General features: G+C 43.5%; 1 long non-coding RNA gene across 1 annotated transcript in view; it reads right to left on the minus strand.

The window, feature by feature from the left end:
• The window catches only part of LOC134356441 (uncharacterized), a 35079-nt gene extending 19586 nt beyond the window's left edge, over positions 1 to 15493 (minus strand). Inside the window, exon 1 of the long non-coding RNA XR_010020352.1 lies at positions 15084 to 15493. This is a non-coding gene — a long non-coding RNA (uncharacterized LOC134356441). The remainder of the gene's footprint in view (positions 1 to 15083) is intronic.
• Positions 15494 to 15960: the final 467 nt, after the last annotated feature.

The raw sequence follows: 15960 nt of genomic DNA on the forward strand, positions 1-15960 counted from the left end.
CTTTGGGTAACCCTACCAGCGCGAAAAACTTGCTGAGTGCCTTTACCACAGTCTTGGCCTGGATGTTTCTGAGAGGCACAGCTTCCGGGAACCCAGATGCAGCACACATTATTGTTAACAAATACTGATGACCAGCTGCAGTCTTTAGCAACGGGCCTACACAATCCACTATGACCCTGGAAGAAGGGTCACCAAAAGCAGGGATTGGCCGAAGAGGTGCTTTTGGAATGGCCTGGTTAGGTTTTCCCATCACCTGACAAGTATGACACCCTCTACAGTAATTGACAATATCTCTCCTCACGTTAGCCCAATAAAACTCCCTCAGGATCCTGTGCACCGTCTTTTTTATTCCAAAATCTCCCCCGAAAGGCAACTTATGGGCCAGGCTTAAATTTCAACCTTATAAACCTTTGGAACCACCACCTGGTGCACAATAGCCCAGTCCTCACTCGCAGGCACAGAGGTTGGTCTCCACTTCCTCATTAACACCCCATCCTTGAGATAATACCCCACTGTTTTTTTCTGAATCTCCTCCTCAGAGAGAGCTGTCTCTTTTAAAGCCACAATTTCTGGATCTTTATTCTGCTCCTCTATAAACTCCTTCCTTGACAAGGACAGGTCTTTCCTCTCCACCTTGCTCTCCTCAGCCTTACTACCCCCTAAATCCTGTTGATATAGGGACGGTAGGATAGTCTCAGATAAATCAATATTAGCAGCAGCCTTTCTGGACATGCTTCGTGTCACTGCATATGCGGGATACACATCAGCATCTTTGGGCGGGTCCTCAGCAGCAGCAGGCTTGGTTGTGAGGTCAACTGCTGGGTAAACATCCCCACCTGCAAGGTCATTACCGAGTAAGACATCAACGTGGTCTATCAGTAGCTCAGATCGGACCACTATTATGACTGCTTTCGACACCAAGTCGCATTTCAAGATTATCTTATGCAAGGGCACGGCCTCTGTTCCCTTTCCAATGCCCTTAATGATGTTTACTTCTCGAGTGTCTGTCTCCGCACCAAATTCCAAAACATTCCTTAATATGAGTGACTGGAACGCTCCAGTATCTCTCCATATTCTAACTGGGACTGAGTTTGACACCTCCTTCACAGACACAAACCCTTCTGAAGTAAACCTATCGAGTTCTTCCTGAACTCGATTCGACCCCCTTTTCTTCAGCGGTATTTTAGCCGTCTGAACACAGCCAGTTGGGGTTTTCTCTTTTTCTGTTCCTTTCCCCCTTTTCGTAGCAAAACAATTCGACGCCACATGGCCAGGTTTTCCACAAGAGTAAAATTTAAAACTGGGAAATTTTTCCCCCGGCTGTTTCCCTTCCTCCTTACTTTTATCACTAATCCCTGGTTTACTCTCTGGTTTAGCCGGTGGATTATCTCTACTCCCTTGTGGGTTACTCTTAGTGGGGAAAAAATACTTTATGTGTTAGGGATTATTTCGTCTGCTAATTTAGCAGCATCTGACAGTGTCGCCGCCCCTTTTTCATGTAAGTGCGTTCTTATCTGAGCCGATGTCCCGCAACTCATATTTCCTAGCCTTCTTCAAGGACACAGGGTCTGGCGATTCCAGAAATCCAGCAGCCTCCATTTCTGTTGTTTTTCCACACAAACAAATTAAAAGGGATTTCCCCCCAGTCCATTCAAACCAGCCTTCCAACCAATTTTTTTCATATCGTGGACGTAGGCCCCAATTTTGTCACGTACCCCGTGATGGGGATAAAGAACCAACGGAAATAGAAACCACTTTGGAGTCTCGTGTTGATATAAACTAATAATATTCATCAGTAACTACGCAATACAGTAATATCAAAGTAAATAAATCACACAGGTTAGCAATGATTATATATATAAGTAAGTGTGGATTATATATGTATGAAAAAACCAAGCTTCCTTAAGTCTACGGGTAAAAAGATACAGTCTTACGGTGCTGAGTAAAGTTCAGTTCAGATCAGTTCATGGTATTTAGTTGAGTAGTGATGGAGAGAGAGAGAGAGAGAGAGAGAGAGAGAGAGAGAGAGAGAGAAAGAGAGAGAGAGAGAGAGAGTGTTGATTCTTCAGGTGAGCTGGTGCCGTCGATCTTCTCGATCTTTAACCAGAGGGACTGGTCTTCCGTGGTGGAGCTATCACCCAGGCGATGGTGGACATATAGACAATTCCCCACCAGTCAACCCCTTCTTCACCGTTGGAATAGCAATTTGGATCGATCCGCCTGAGCGATCTTCCAAAACCCACTTTCTCTGCGGGCACAACAATGCTCATTCAGTGTCCAGATCATGTATCCGAGGTCTGTATCATCTGACCTCTCACTTATTTCACCAGGCAGAACATCAAGTGTCATTCAAAGAGTCCCCCCTTCCTTTGTCTGTAAAGGAGTGCACAAGCAGGCAACAAGTCCTTGAAGAAATATCAACAATCTGCCTTTGGTCACCAGAGCAACCCTTCGAGCTGCTCGGTGCTGTCTCCAACTCCAAACTCAGTAGAAATCCGAAGTTACTTCCCAGTGCCTTAAAGTGACAGTCCAACGGTTAATCTTCATCTCTCTCTCTCTCTTTTCAAAAGCAACACATCGGTGGTAAATAACTCTGTTTCTCTCTCCTTTCCAAACAAACCATCTATAATAAATGTCTCTCTCCAAACAGTTTATAGCGGCACTCCTGGATCCCCTCACAGTACAATGTTCATTTATGAATGTTATTCCTCTTCCCCATTCTGTCCTAAGTAGTGATAATCTAAGCGCGTTCGAATGTATATTGTTTTTTTCTAAAATTGATAATTTTAATTCTTACTTTTCCTTGTAAGTTTTCCAACTGGGCTGCGACCGAAAATGTTATGCCAGAAGAATACGTTAATGGGTATTATTGTTAATATTATTAGTATTATATAAGTACCATAGTTTCCACCTCATTCGTGTATCCAGGTATCCTGTGCCGAGGATTTTCCCTCTTAAGATAGCCTTCAGTGTATCCCACAGAACGTCAAGTGAAACCTCTCCATTATCATTGAATTCCAAGTTAAGACCAATCTCTTTTTCAATTTGTTCCTTAAAATATGAATCATTGAGTAGACTTGAATTTAGTTTTGAAATATCATTCTTTGGAAGTAGGTCAAAATCAACATATAAATATATAGGTGCATGGTCACTTACATCTATTGTCCCAATTCCACAGGTGATTATTTTGTCTCTATCCTTTCCAAATGTTATGAAATAGCCTATTCTTTTCTATAAGGAGTGGGGGGGGGGGCAGAAAAATGAGTGTAATCCCTTCTGTCGGGGGATAAGGTCCCTCCATATATCAATTAGACCAACATCCTCAAAAAGAGTGTTAACTTTCTTATGTAAGGACTTTGTGTCATAAGGTTTCAGATTGGAGGAGTTCAACATTGGCTGTAATTGTAAATTTAAGTCTCCCCCACATATCACGAGACATTCTGTTTCCGTTACCATAATATTAGTAATTTTCTGGAAGAAACTAATATCACTTCCTGGGAGTGCGAGTATATTTAATAAAGTAACTGGATTTCATCCATATTCCTACGGTCGTGTCAGGTTTTGCGCTGATTACAGAAAGGTGAATGGGAGAACAAAAACAGGTGCTTATCGCATCCATAGAGTAGATGATTGTGCAGACAAGTTTGGAAAAAATGAGTTTCTTACAAAGATCGATCTGTTAAAAGGGTATTGCTATGTTCTATTAACGGATAGAGGTAAAAAACATTTCTGCATTTGTAACGCCTTCTGGGTTGTATAAATACAATGCTCTGCCATTTGGAATGAAAAATGTTCCGGGAACATTCAAGAGAATGATTATTTCTGCAATTCAAGGGTTAGAACATAGAGTATAGAACATAGAATAGTACAGCACAGTACAGGCCCTTCGGCCCACAATGTTGTGCCGACCGTCAAACCCTGCCTCCCATATAAGCCCCCACCTTAGATTCCTCCATATACTTGTCTAGTAGTCTCTTAAACTTCACTAGTGTATCTGCCTCCCCCACTGACTCAGGCAGTGCATTCCACGCACCAACCACTCTCTGAGTAAAAAACCTTCCTCTAATATCCCCCTTGAACATCCTACTCCTTATCTTAAAGCCATGTCCTCTTGTATTGTGAAGTGGTGCCCTGGGGAAGAGGCGCTGGCTATCCACTCCATCTATTCCTATTATTATCTTTTACACCTCTGTCATGCCTCCTCTCATCCTCCTTCTCTCCAAAGAGCAAAGCCCTAGCTCCCTTAATCTCTGATCATAATGCATACTTTCTAAACCAGGCAGCATCCTGGTAAATCTCCTCTGTACCCTTTCCAATGCTTCCACATCCTTCCAATAGTGATATGAACACACAAATGCCTATATTGATGATTTGGTCACAGGGAATGATACCTGGGAAGCCTATGTCTCTGCAGTGGAAAAGCTGTTTGACAGGCTCTCAAAGGCTAACCTTACAGTCAACTTGGCTAAGAGTGAATTTGGCCTTGCCACTGTGACCTTATCTTGCTTATGTTGTAGGTCGAGGCAGGTTGGCTCCCGTTCAGGAAAAAGTTCCGGCAATTTCTGAGGTTCCCATTCCAACCGGTAAAAAAAGCTATTAGAAGATTCCTGGGAATGGTCGGATATTATTGAAAGTTCTGTCAGAACTTTGCTGTCACTGGACCTTTCTAGTTTGCCATCTAAGAATTTAAGAACTGTTCCCAAGCTTGACAGTTTGGGAGCTACACACGCACATAAAACTGTTAACTGCTGTTTAGTTCGTTAATTTTCTATATTTTGAGTAGATACTAATAAATATAGTGCTTTTAACATTAAAACCTGACTCAATTTGTGATCTAAATCTGCTGGTACGTAACACATTCACAAAGTTTCATGCAGCGACAAACCACTTCTTTGACAATGTCGATAAAAACAGAAACTTTTAATAGCATTTCAACGAGGGCCGGTGGGGACCCATTGCCCTAACTCCCACATGACACCATCCATTCAAATTTGTAAATATGTCACAGTTCCCGTATTGACGTACAGTTACTGGAAGTCCGAGCCAACAGGATAGTCAAATGCTATCTTCTCAGTCGAACGCGACAGAAGTATTAAATTTCGCCTCACGAGGTACTAACTTTATTTGTTGTTATTTTACTTAAGTTACATACTGCATTACCATGAAATTTTACCACTGAATTAAATGCCCCTATCATCGGTTTCCCTGTGGGTTGGGACACAATTCAGTGAATGTTTATTAGATGCCAAGATCACTTATTTGTTGTTTTCTTTTTATATTGCCATCGAGTCACCGAATTATTTGGCGGGAAATAAAAGGAAGCTGCTCGATGAATGCAATGGGCCATACAATGTGTGTGAGTTGTTAATGATTTGCGATCGATACTCGGGATTAGACTGCAGAGGCAAGATACTCAATAAATAAATACGAGAAGGAGGTGTGTGACCGAAGCTGTCTGTCACAAAGGGGGGCGTTGATAGCGGACCCAAATGTAAGTCATAGACACTGAAGTACTAGGAACAGGACTTGACTAGATTAGGGACGTGACAGGATACAGACAAGGAGCAGGACAAGAACGCAGACTTGGGCTAGGACACGGACGAGACAGGGGACTGGGACAAGGGATTATGCACTTGGAGCCTTGGCTTGGGCTCCGAGACAGACTCTGGACAAGGACCCAGAACGTGGGTCTTGCCTCAGGCTGGGGCCCCAGAACAAGGCAAAGACATGACATTGGCTACAGGACAGGACGTTTCAGGGGTCTAGATGCTTGGGGCTGCAGGCTGCGGTCTTGGGTCTTGAGGCTTGAGGTTGGGATCCTGGTCTTGAGTGTTGAGGCTGGGGTCTTGGTCTTGAGGCTTAAGGCTGGGGTCTTGGTCTTGACGTTTGAGCTTGGAGACAAGTTCGGGTTTTGAGGGTTGAGCTTCGAGATAGGCTGGGGTCTTGAGGCTTGGGTCTTGAGGCTTGAGGCTTGGGTCTTGAGGCTTGGGGCTGGGGTCTTGGTCTTGAGGCTTGAGGCTGGGGTCTTGGTCTTGAGGCTTGAGCTTGGAGACGGGTTGGAGTCTTGAGGCTTGAGCTTGGAGACAGGCTGGGGTCTTGAGGCCTGGGTCTTGAGGCTTGAGGCTTGGGTTTTGAAGTCTGGGGCTGATAACTCGTAGGCTGGAGCTCGGAGACAGACCGGGAACAGTACATCAACATAGAGCCGGGACTATCCTTCGAAAAGCCGGGACTCATCCTTAACATGACATTAACATCAGACTGGACAGTACATAGACATAGAGCCGGGACTCATCCTTAGACAAGCCGGGAATCAACTTTATCTCCACACCAAGGTGGGACAGGTCCACCTGTTGGGTAACGGTAAAACGGCCGGACTTACCCAACAGAGGCAAAGACAAGACAAGACAAGTCCCCCCGCAGGGCAACGGCAGAACGGCCTGACTTACCCCCAGAGGCAAGGAAAAGACAAGACAGATCCCCCCGCAGGGCAAAGGCAGAATGGCCTGGCCACCCCACGGAGGCGAGGACAAGGAGAGACAAACACCGAAGAACAACAGACAGTTCCATCTCCACATCGGGTTGCTCCTAGTCGCAGTTACGGCCAGTAACCTCGGCTGGCTACGTAAATAGCCGGATCCCTACCCAGCTCGGAGTGGCTGAGGTCCACTCAGCTGGCCCGAGAAACGGCCGGATCCATACCGCAAAGACAGCTCAGACTACTGACAGCAAGGCTCCATGAGACAATCGTTCACCAATGCAGCCTAAAGATGGCAAGTGGCTGCTCGAGCCTTCCACCAGGAGATTGCTCCCTGAGAATCTTGACAAGACAAACCAGCAACCCACAGTCGTCCTCAAGGCTACTTATGTTCCAAGCATAGGATGGGAATCAGGTGCCTATGATTAACTCGACCAAAACAAGGGACAGCTGGAAGACCCGGAGTCCTGAGTCCATGGACCGGACCGTGAACCAGAATTCAGACCTCACGGACTGGACCATGACAATGTCAATTGGCAGGTGGAACAAAACTGTGAGCTGGAGTGACGGAGTGGTTGCAAGCAGAGCGAGAAGAGCTTTTTATAATTGGCGGCTTTTACCTGTATTTAAAAAAAAAAGTTTGTCTCGCTGATGACGGAGATTATCTGGATGTTTTTTTTCATCGTATGAGGAATGTTGAGGTAAAATCATCGGGGCATACTTAAGGGAAATGTTTGGGGAATGTGCAATGGACCAGAAGAGGAGATTATGACTGAGCATATAAGACATTATCACATTAAATGTCGGGGCAGTAGAGAGAGGTGGAATAGCGGATCCTGATTCATAAGTGTCTTACATTTTTCAGTGGCAATTTGCTGCAATGAATCAGAAAAATGTCGAAGACGAAAATGACCTCTGATCTTCTCAACTTATCTATATGATATCGATTGTCATTCTTTGTCTGCTTGTAAGGAATGAAACGAAGCAATGCCTTGAGTCTGCACTCATTGGTGGTCTACAGCTCTGAACTACGACTGGATTCTCAGCTTCCCAGTTGCCTTGATCTGTTTACTGTATATCTGCGTTCAATGTATGTTTGCTTTGAAGTTTGGATGCTGATGCATTAATGGAATTGTGACGCTGCAGAGCTGCGGAAGTCAGTTTTTCAGCTCCATTTTTAGACTGTGAAAGTAATATAAAAATCGAGCATACAATGACTAATTGAATCAAATGATTGTAAAATAAATTAGTGATATACTCAGCAGATATTAGTTTTAGATTGCTACCGCTCTACACAAAGTTTATGTCAGCGTTCTTCCAAATTTCCCCTTTTCATTCATATACAATATGAACGGCAACAGCCTGTCTTGTCCGGGAACAAGTCCGGGTAATTATAGACCAGTGAGCCTTACGTCTGTGCGGGGAAAGCTGTTGGAAAAGATTCTTAGAGATAGGATCTATTGGCATTTAAAAAAATCATGGTCTGATCATGGACAGTCAGCATGGCTTTGTGAAGGGCAAATCGTGTCTAACAAGCCTGATAGAGTTCTTTGAGGAGGTGACCAGGCATATAGATGAGGGTAGTGCAGTGGATGTGATCTATATGGATTTTAGTAAGGCATTTAAGACCATAAGACCTTAAGACCTTAAGACAAAGGAGCAGAAGTCGGCCATTCGGCCCATCGAGTCTGCTCCGCCACTTTATCATGAGCTGATCCATTCTCCCATTTAGTCCCACTCCCCCGCCTTCTCAGCACAACCTTTGATGCCCTGGCTACCCAGATAACTATCAATCTCTGCCTTAAATACACCCAATGACTGGACCTCCACTGCTGCCCGTGGCAACAAATTCTATAGATTCACCACCCTCTGACTGAGCAAATTTCTTCGCATTTCTGTTCTGAATGGTCGCCCTTCAATGCTTAAGTCATGTCCTCTCGTATTAGACTCCCCCATCATGGGAATCGACTTTGTCACATCCACTCTGTCCATGCCTTTCAACATTCGAAATGTTGCTATGAGGTCTTCCCTCATTAAATTACAAGCCTACTTGGAATTTCCACAAAAAAAATTGTAATAGGTTTGTCAGACAGGATTTTCCTTTAAGGAGTCCATGCTGAGTTCTGCCTATCTTGTCATATGCCTCCAGGTAGTCTGTAACCTCATCCTTGACAATCGACTCCAACAACTTCCCAACCTCCGATGTCAAACTAACAGGTCTATCATTTCCTTTTTGCTTCCTTGCCCCCTTCTTAAATAGCGGAGTGACATTTGCAATCTTCCTCTCCTCCGGAACCATGCCATAATCTATCGACGTTGAAAGATCATCGCTAATGCCTCCGCAGTCTCCACAGCTACATCCTTCAGAACACGAGGATGCATTCCATCTGGCCCGGGAGATTTATCTATTTAGACTATTCAGCCTCCTGAGTACTTTCTCTGTCGTAATTGTGACTGCGCACACTTCTCTTCCCTGCCACCCTTGAGTGCTCGGTAAACTGCTGATGTCTTCCTCAGTGAAGATTGATGCAAAACACTCGTTCAGTTCCTCCTCCATCTCCTTATCTCCCATTACAATTTCTCCAGCAGCATTTTCTATCGGTCCTATATCTACTCTCACCTGTCTTTTACTCTTTATATACTTGAAAAAGCTTTTAGTATCCTCTTTGATATTATTTGCTAGCTTCCTTTCATAGTTAATCGTTTCCCTCTTAACGACCTTCTTAGTTTCCTTTTGTAAGCTTTTAAAAAATTCCGAATCGTCTGTCCTCCCACTAAGTTTTGCTTCCTTGTATGCCCTCTCCTTTGCTTTAAGTCTGGCTTTGACTTCTCTTGTCAACCACGGTTGCATCCTGTTTCCATTCGAAACTTTCTTTGTTTTTGGAATATACCTGTCTTGCACCTTTCTCACTTCTCGCATGAACTCCAGCCACTGCTACTCTGCCGTCTTTCCCGCCAGTCTCCCTTTCCAGTCAACTTTGGCCAGTTCCCCTCTCATGTCACTGTAATTTCCTTTACTCCACTGAAATACCGACACATCAGATTTCGGCTTCTCTTTTTCAAATTTCACAGTGAACTCAATCATGTTATGATCACTGCCTCCTAAGGGTTCCTTCACCTCAATCTCTCTAATCACCTCTGGTTCATTACACAATACCCAATCCAGTACAGCCGATCCCCTAGTGGGCTCAACAACAAGCTGTTCTAAGAAGCTATCTCGCAGACATTCTACAAATTCTCTCTCTTGAGATCCAGTGCCGACCTGATTATCCCAATCCACCCGCATGTTAAAATCCCCCACAATTACAATAACACTGCCCTTCTGACAAGCCTTTTCTATTTCCTGTTGTAATTTGTAGTCCATATCACTGCAGCTCTTTGGAGGCCTATAAATAACTGCCATCAGGGTCCTTTTACCCCTGTGATTTCTTAGCTCAACCCATAAAGGCTCTGCACCTTCTGATCCTGTATCACCTCTTTTTAATGATTTAATATAGTTTCTTACCAATAAAGCCACGCCTCCCACTCTGCCTACCTTCCTATCCATCCGATACACTGTGTATCCTTGGACGTTCAGCTCCCAGAGACATGCATCCTTTAGCCACGTCTCAGTGATGGCCACAATATCATACCTGCCCATCTGCAGCTGTACGACAAGATCATCCACTTTATTCCTTATTCTGCGTGCATTTAAGTATAACACCTTCAGACCAATATTTGGTACTTCTCGCTTTGATTTCACTGCAAATTTAGTGCACTGCAACTCATCCCAATGGCTACAGATTTGCCCCATCACCTGCCTGTCTTTCCTGACATCCTTACTGCTCACTGTCTTAGATTTATTTCTGTTTTCCCCTTCCTCCGCTCTATCATTCCGTTTCCCACCCCCCTGCCAAATTAGATTAAACCCTCCCTCACAGCTCTATGAAACTATCCCGCTAGGATATTGGTCCCCATCGGGTTCAGGTGTAACCTTTCCATTTTGATGAGGTCATACTTTCCCCAGAAGAGATCTCAGTTATCCAAGAATCTGAAGCCCTGCCCCCTGCACCAGTCTCTCCGCCACGCATTCATCTGCCTGATCCTAGTATTCTTGCCCTCGCTAGCACGTGGCACAGGTAGCAATCCCGAGATTACCACCCTGGACGTCCTGCTTCTCAGCTTCCTTCCTAACTCCCAGAAATATCTCTCCAGGACCTCCTCCTTTGTCCTATCTATGTCGACTTTGAAAAGGTTCCACACGGTATGCTTATTCCGAAAGTCAGAAGGTCCAGGGAAGTTTGGCCAGGTGGATTCAGAATTGGCTTGCCTGCCGAAGGCAGAGGTTCGTGGTGGAGGAAGTACATTCAGATTGGAGGATTGCTACTAGTGGTGTCCCACAAGGATCTGTTCTGGGACTTCTACTTTTCGTGATTTTTATTAACGACCTAGATGTGGGAGTAGAAGGGTGGGTTGGCAAGTTTGCAAAGCTGGTGTTGTTCATAGTGTACAGGATTGTCAAAGATTGTAGAGAGACATTGATAGGATGGAGAAGTGTGTTCAGAAGTGGCAGATGGAGTTCAAGCCGGAGAAGTGTGAGGTGGTACACTTTGGAAGGACAAACTCCAAGGCAGAGTATGAAGTAAATGACAGGATACTTGGTAGTGTGGAGGAGCAGAGGGTGCTGGGGAGAAAATGTCCACAGATCCCTGAAAGTTGACTCACAGGTAGATAGGGTAGTTACGAAAGCTTATGGGGTGTTCGTTTTCATAAGTCGAGGGATAGAGTTTAAGAGTCGTGATGTAATGATATAGCTCTATAAAACTCTGGTGAGGCCACACTTGGAGTACTGTGTCCAGTTCTGGTACCTCACTATAGGAAAGATGTAGAAGCATTGGAAAGGGTACAGAGGAGATTTACCAGGATGCTGCCTGGTTTAGAGAGTATGCATTATGATCAGAGATTAAGAGAGCAACGGCTTTACTCTTCGGAGTGAAGGAGGATGAGAGGGGACATGGTAGAGCTATGCAAGATATTAAGACGAATAGATAGAGTGGACAGCCAGTGTCTCTTCCCCAGGGCACCACTGCTCAATACAAGGGGAGATAGCTTTAAGTTTAGCAGTGGGGAGTTCAAGGGGATATTAGAGGAACGTTTTTTACTCAGAGAGTGGTTGGTGCGTGGAATGTACTGCTTGAGTCAGTGGTGGAGGCAGATACACTAGTGAAATTTAAGAGACTACAAGACAGGTATATGGAGGGATTTAAGATGGGGGTTGTATGGGAGGCTGGGGTTAAGGGTGGGCACAACATTGTTGGACGAAGGGCCTGTACTGTGCCGTACTGTGCTATGTTCTATGTAGATAACAGAGGTACTTAATGAGTACTTTGCTTCATTATTCACTATGTAAAAGGATCTTGACGATTGTAGGGATGACTTAAAGCAGACTGAGAAGCTTGAGCATATAGATATTTAGGAAGAGGATGTCCTGGAGCTTTGGGAAAACATCAGGTTGGATAAGTCACCGGGACTGGATGAGATGTAACCCAGTCTACTATGGGAGGCGAGGGATGGAATTTCTGAGCCTCTGGTGATGATCATTGCATCATCAATGGGGAAGAGAGAGATTCCAGAGGATTGAAGTATTGCGGAGGTTGTTTCCTTATTCAAGAAAGGGAGTACAGATAGCCCAGGAAATGATAGACCAGTGGGTCTTATTTCAGTGGGTGGTAAGTTGATGGAGAAGATCCTGAGCGGCAGGATTTATGGATATTTTGAGAAGAATAATATGATTAGAAATAGTCAGCATGGCTTTGTGAATGGCAGGTTGTGACTTACAAGCCTGATTGAATTTTTTGAAAATGCGACTAAACACATTGATGAAGGTAGAGCAGTGGATGTAATGTATATGGATTTCAGAAAGGTATTTAGCAAGGTACTCCCTGTAAGGGTTATTGATAAATTAAGGAGGCATGGGATCCAAAGGGTCATTGCTTTGTGGATCGAGAGCTGGCTTGCCCACAGAAGGCAGAGAGTTGTTGTAGATGGGTATACTGTGGATGGAGGCCGGTGATCAGTAATGTGCCTCAGGGATCTGTTATGGGACCCCTACTCTTCCTGATTTTTATGGTTTACCTGGATGACGAAATAGAGGGATGGATTAGTAAATCTGATGATGACACAAAAGTTGGGGGTGTTGTGGATAATGTGGAGAGCCGTCAAAGTTTATAGCGGGACATGTGTAGGATGCTAAACTGGGCTGAGAAGTGGCAGATGCAGTTTAACCCAGATAAGTGTCAGGTGGTTCAATTTGGTAGGTCAAATGTGACGACAGAATACAATATCAATGGTTAGACTTCTGGCAGTGTGGAGGATGAGAGGGATCTTGGGGTCCGAGTCCATAGGACACTGAAAGCTGCTGCTCAGGTTGACTCTGTGGTCAAGAAAGCATGCGGTATTGGCCTTCGTGAATCGTGGGATTCAGTTTAGGAACCGAGTTGTCATGTTGCAGCTATATAAGACCCTGCTGGTCAGACCGCACTTGAAGTACTGTGCTCAGTTCCGGTCACGTCACAATGGGAAGGATGTAGAAACCAGCCAAACGGTGCAGAGAAGATTTACAAGGATGTTTCCTGGATTAGGGAGCATGCCTTATAAGAGGAGGTTGAGTGAACGCGCCCTTCTTTATTTGGAGCGACGGAGGATGAGAGGTGACCTGATGGAGATGTATAAGATGATGAATGGTATTGATCGTCTGGATAGTGAGAGGCTTTTTCCCAGGGATGAAATAGTAAGCACGAGAGAACACAGTTTTAAGGTGCTTGGAAGTAGGTACAGAGGCGATGTCAGTGGTAGGTTTTTTACTCAGAGAGTCGTGAGTGCGTGCAATAGGCTGCCAGCGACAGTTGTGGAGGGGCATACGATAGGGTCTTTTTAGAGACTCCTGGACAGATATATGGAGCTTAGAAAAGTAGAGGGTTATGGGTGACGCTAGGTAATTTCTTTCTTTCTTTCTTTCTTTTTTCTTTTCCTATCTTTTTATTAATTTCTACATCATAAACATTGCAAAAAAAAGTACAGAGCAATTGGGATTATATTGATAATATTTAGTTGATACAAGTATAAACTGAAATCACACATACTTAATAACCCTCCCAAAATCTCGCTAAATTACCAATAAAATATAGAAAAAATATACATGGAAATACAAAAATATCATTAAAAAAGAAAAGGAAAAGAATCCCATCAAAAAAAAACTAATCTAACCAAACTGGAAGAAAACTACAGAGAGAAAAAAAGAAAGGGCTATTATGATATGTCAGATAAAACCAATAGTGTCGCTGCTTCCGCTCCTCTCCCCATATATAGAAGTAACAGAATAGAATTGGAAAGGATCAAAGTACATCAAGTGAAAATATTGAATAAATGGTCTCCAAATCTCATCAAGTTTAATAAATCGGTCATAAGTGACACTTCTATTTTTTTTTCTAAATTTAAACAAGACATAGCTTGAGTAAACCAGTGAAATGTAGTAGGCGGATTAATATCTTTCCAATTCAATGGTATAGCTCTTCTAGCCAATAGAGTAACCAAAGCAATCTTCCAACAAGCTGAGGAGGTCAGATGACGTTGTTCTATCATTGGTAATGCAAAGATAGCAGTAATAGGATGAGGTTGTAGATCAATATTCAAAACAGTTGAAATAATATCAAAGATGTCGTCCCAATATTTCTTCAATAAAGGGCAAGACCAAAACATATGAGTTAATGAGGCTATCTCAGAATAACACCTATCACATATAGGGTTTATATGAGAGTAATAATGAGCTAATTTATCCTTAGACATATGAGCACTATGGACAACTTTAAACTGCATCAACGCATGTTTGGCACATATAGAGGAAGAATTAACTAATTGGAATTTTTTTTTGCCATTTCTCAGTAGGTAAAGTAAGCTTAAGTTGCCAAAAGACGAATCTTGAAGTAAATTGGAATTAAAACACCATTGTCTAGTATTAGAAGGTACATCCATTAACTTGAATGGTGCATGTTCAGAGATGGCAATAATATCATAGTTACACTCAATTACAGATGGAATTAAACGACAGTCTATAAAAACAGTCAATCCTGGAATAAGTATGATGTACATGTGAAATAAAAAAATCTTTATGCTTAGGATGTATTAATCTCCAGATATCTGAGATTCATGAGTCAGTCAAAAACAAGTGTAATGATAGATAGATAGATAGATAGATATACTTTTTTAATCCAGAGGGAAATTTGGTTTTGTTACAGCATCACCAACCAAGAATAGAGTGTAAATACAGCAATACAAAAACCCCAACAATCAAACGCCAAAATGCAAACTATGCCACATGGAAAATAGGTCCAGGACCAGTCTATTGGCTCAGGGTGTCTGATCCTCCAGGGGAGGAGCTGCACGTTCGATGGCCACAGGCAGGAACGACCTCCCCTGCCGCCAAGTGTTGTACTACGGTGGAATGTGGCTGAAGTCCAACAGTAAAAAGTTCAATATCCAGTCTGTAAACACGTTCCTCGATGGTAATATACCCCGGATTGCACCAGCCGCTGTTAGCCGGAACAGTAGACACCCAACTCCTAGCACTTACCGCTCTCAGTGCACTTCCGGTCAGCCGGAACGGTATTACCCACCGAACTCCTCTTCTCCAAAAGACTCTGTTGTCTCGACCCGGTCCTCTTTCCTCGGCTTTGTGATCCCCCTCTGTGTGTTTTCCTCCGGATTTCAGCAGGGGTGTCCACCGCTCTGTTCGCTAAGCCGGCCGGTCTTTGCTGGTCCGTGGAATACACAATGCGGCCTTGCTTCTATTCCGCGTGTCGGGATGTAACCATTTCCAGCGCTAAAGATAATCCAAATACAACTCTCTCAAGCAGCATGTTAGAGAGGGTGCAACTTCGACGTGTTACCGTGAGAAAAAAATACAAAAAATAACGTCAATTAAAAAGTAAGAAGAAGAAAGTAAGAATCGATCGGAACGGCTGCACCAGGCTGCATGCACGACCGGCGCATGCGCACGGAGTAAATGCCAGTGCAGATACAGATTTATCCATCGGCGAATTTAAACAGCAAATAAAGTCACCACCCATTATCAACATGTAATCACTTAAATTAGGAAAGGAAGTAAATAATTATTTAAAAATTCAAGGTAGTCCACATTTGGGGCATAAACATTAACCATAACAACTTTTTTATGAAGCAATTTCCTCCGGGATCAATAAAGTATGACTTTGGCTATGACTATTAAAAAGTAAACCGGTAATTAACAGGAATCTACCATTTGAGTTAGAGAAAGTATCCTGATGTACAAATGCAATTGAAGAATCTATAAAAATTGAAACTCGTTTCACTTTTGCACTGGACTTTTAGTGACACTGTTATTCCATCCAAAACTTTAAAAAACGCTGATTATCCTCTTTCCTCACATGAGTTTCTTGTGCAAAAATAATATGAGAATTCATACTATGGAA

The sequence above is a fragment of the Mobula hypostoma genome, chromosome 14, assembly GCF_963921235.1.
Source record: "Mobula hypostoma chromosome 14, sMobHyp1.1, whole genome shotgun sequence".
NCBI lineage: Eukaryota > Metazoa > Chordata > Chondrichthyes > Myliobatiformes > Myliobatidae > Mobula > Mobula hypostoma.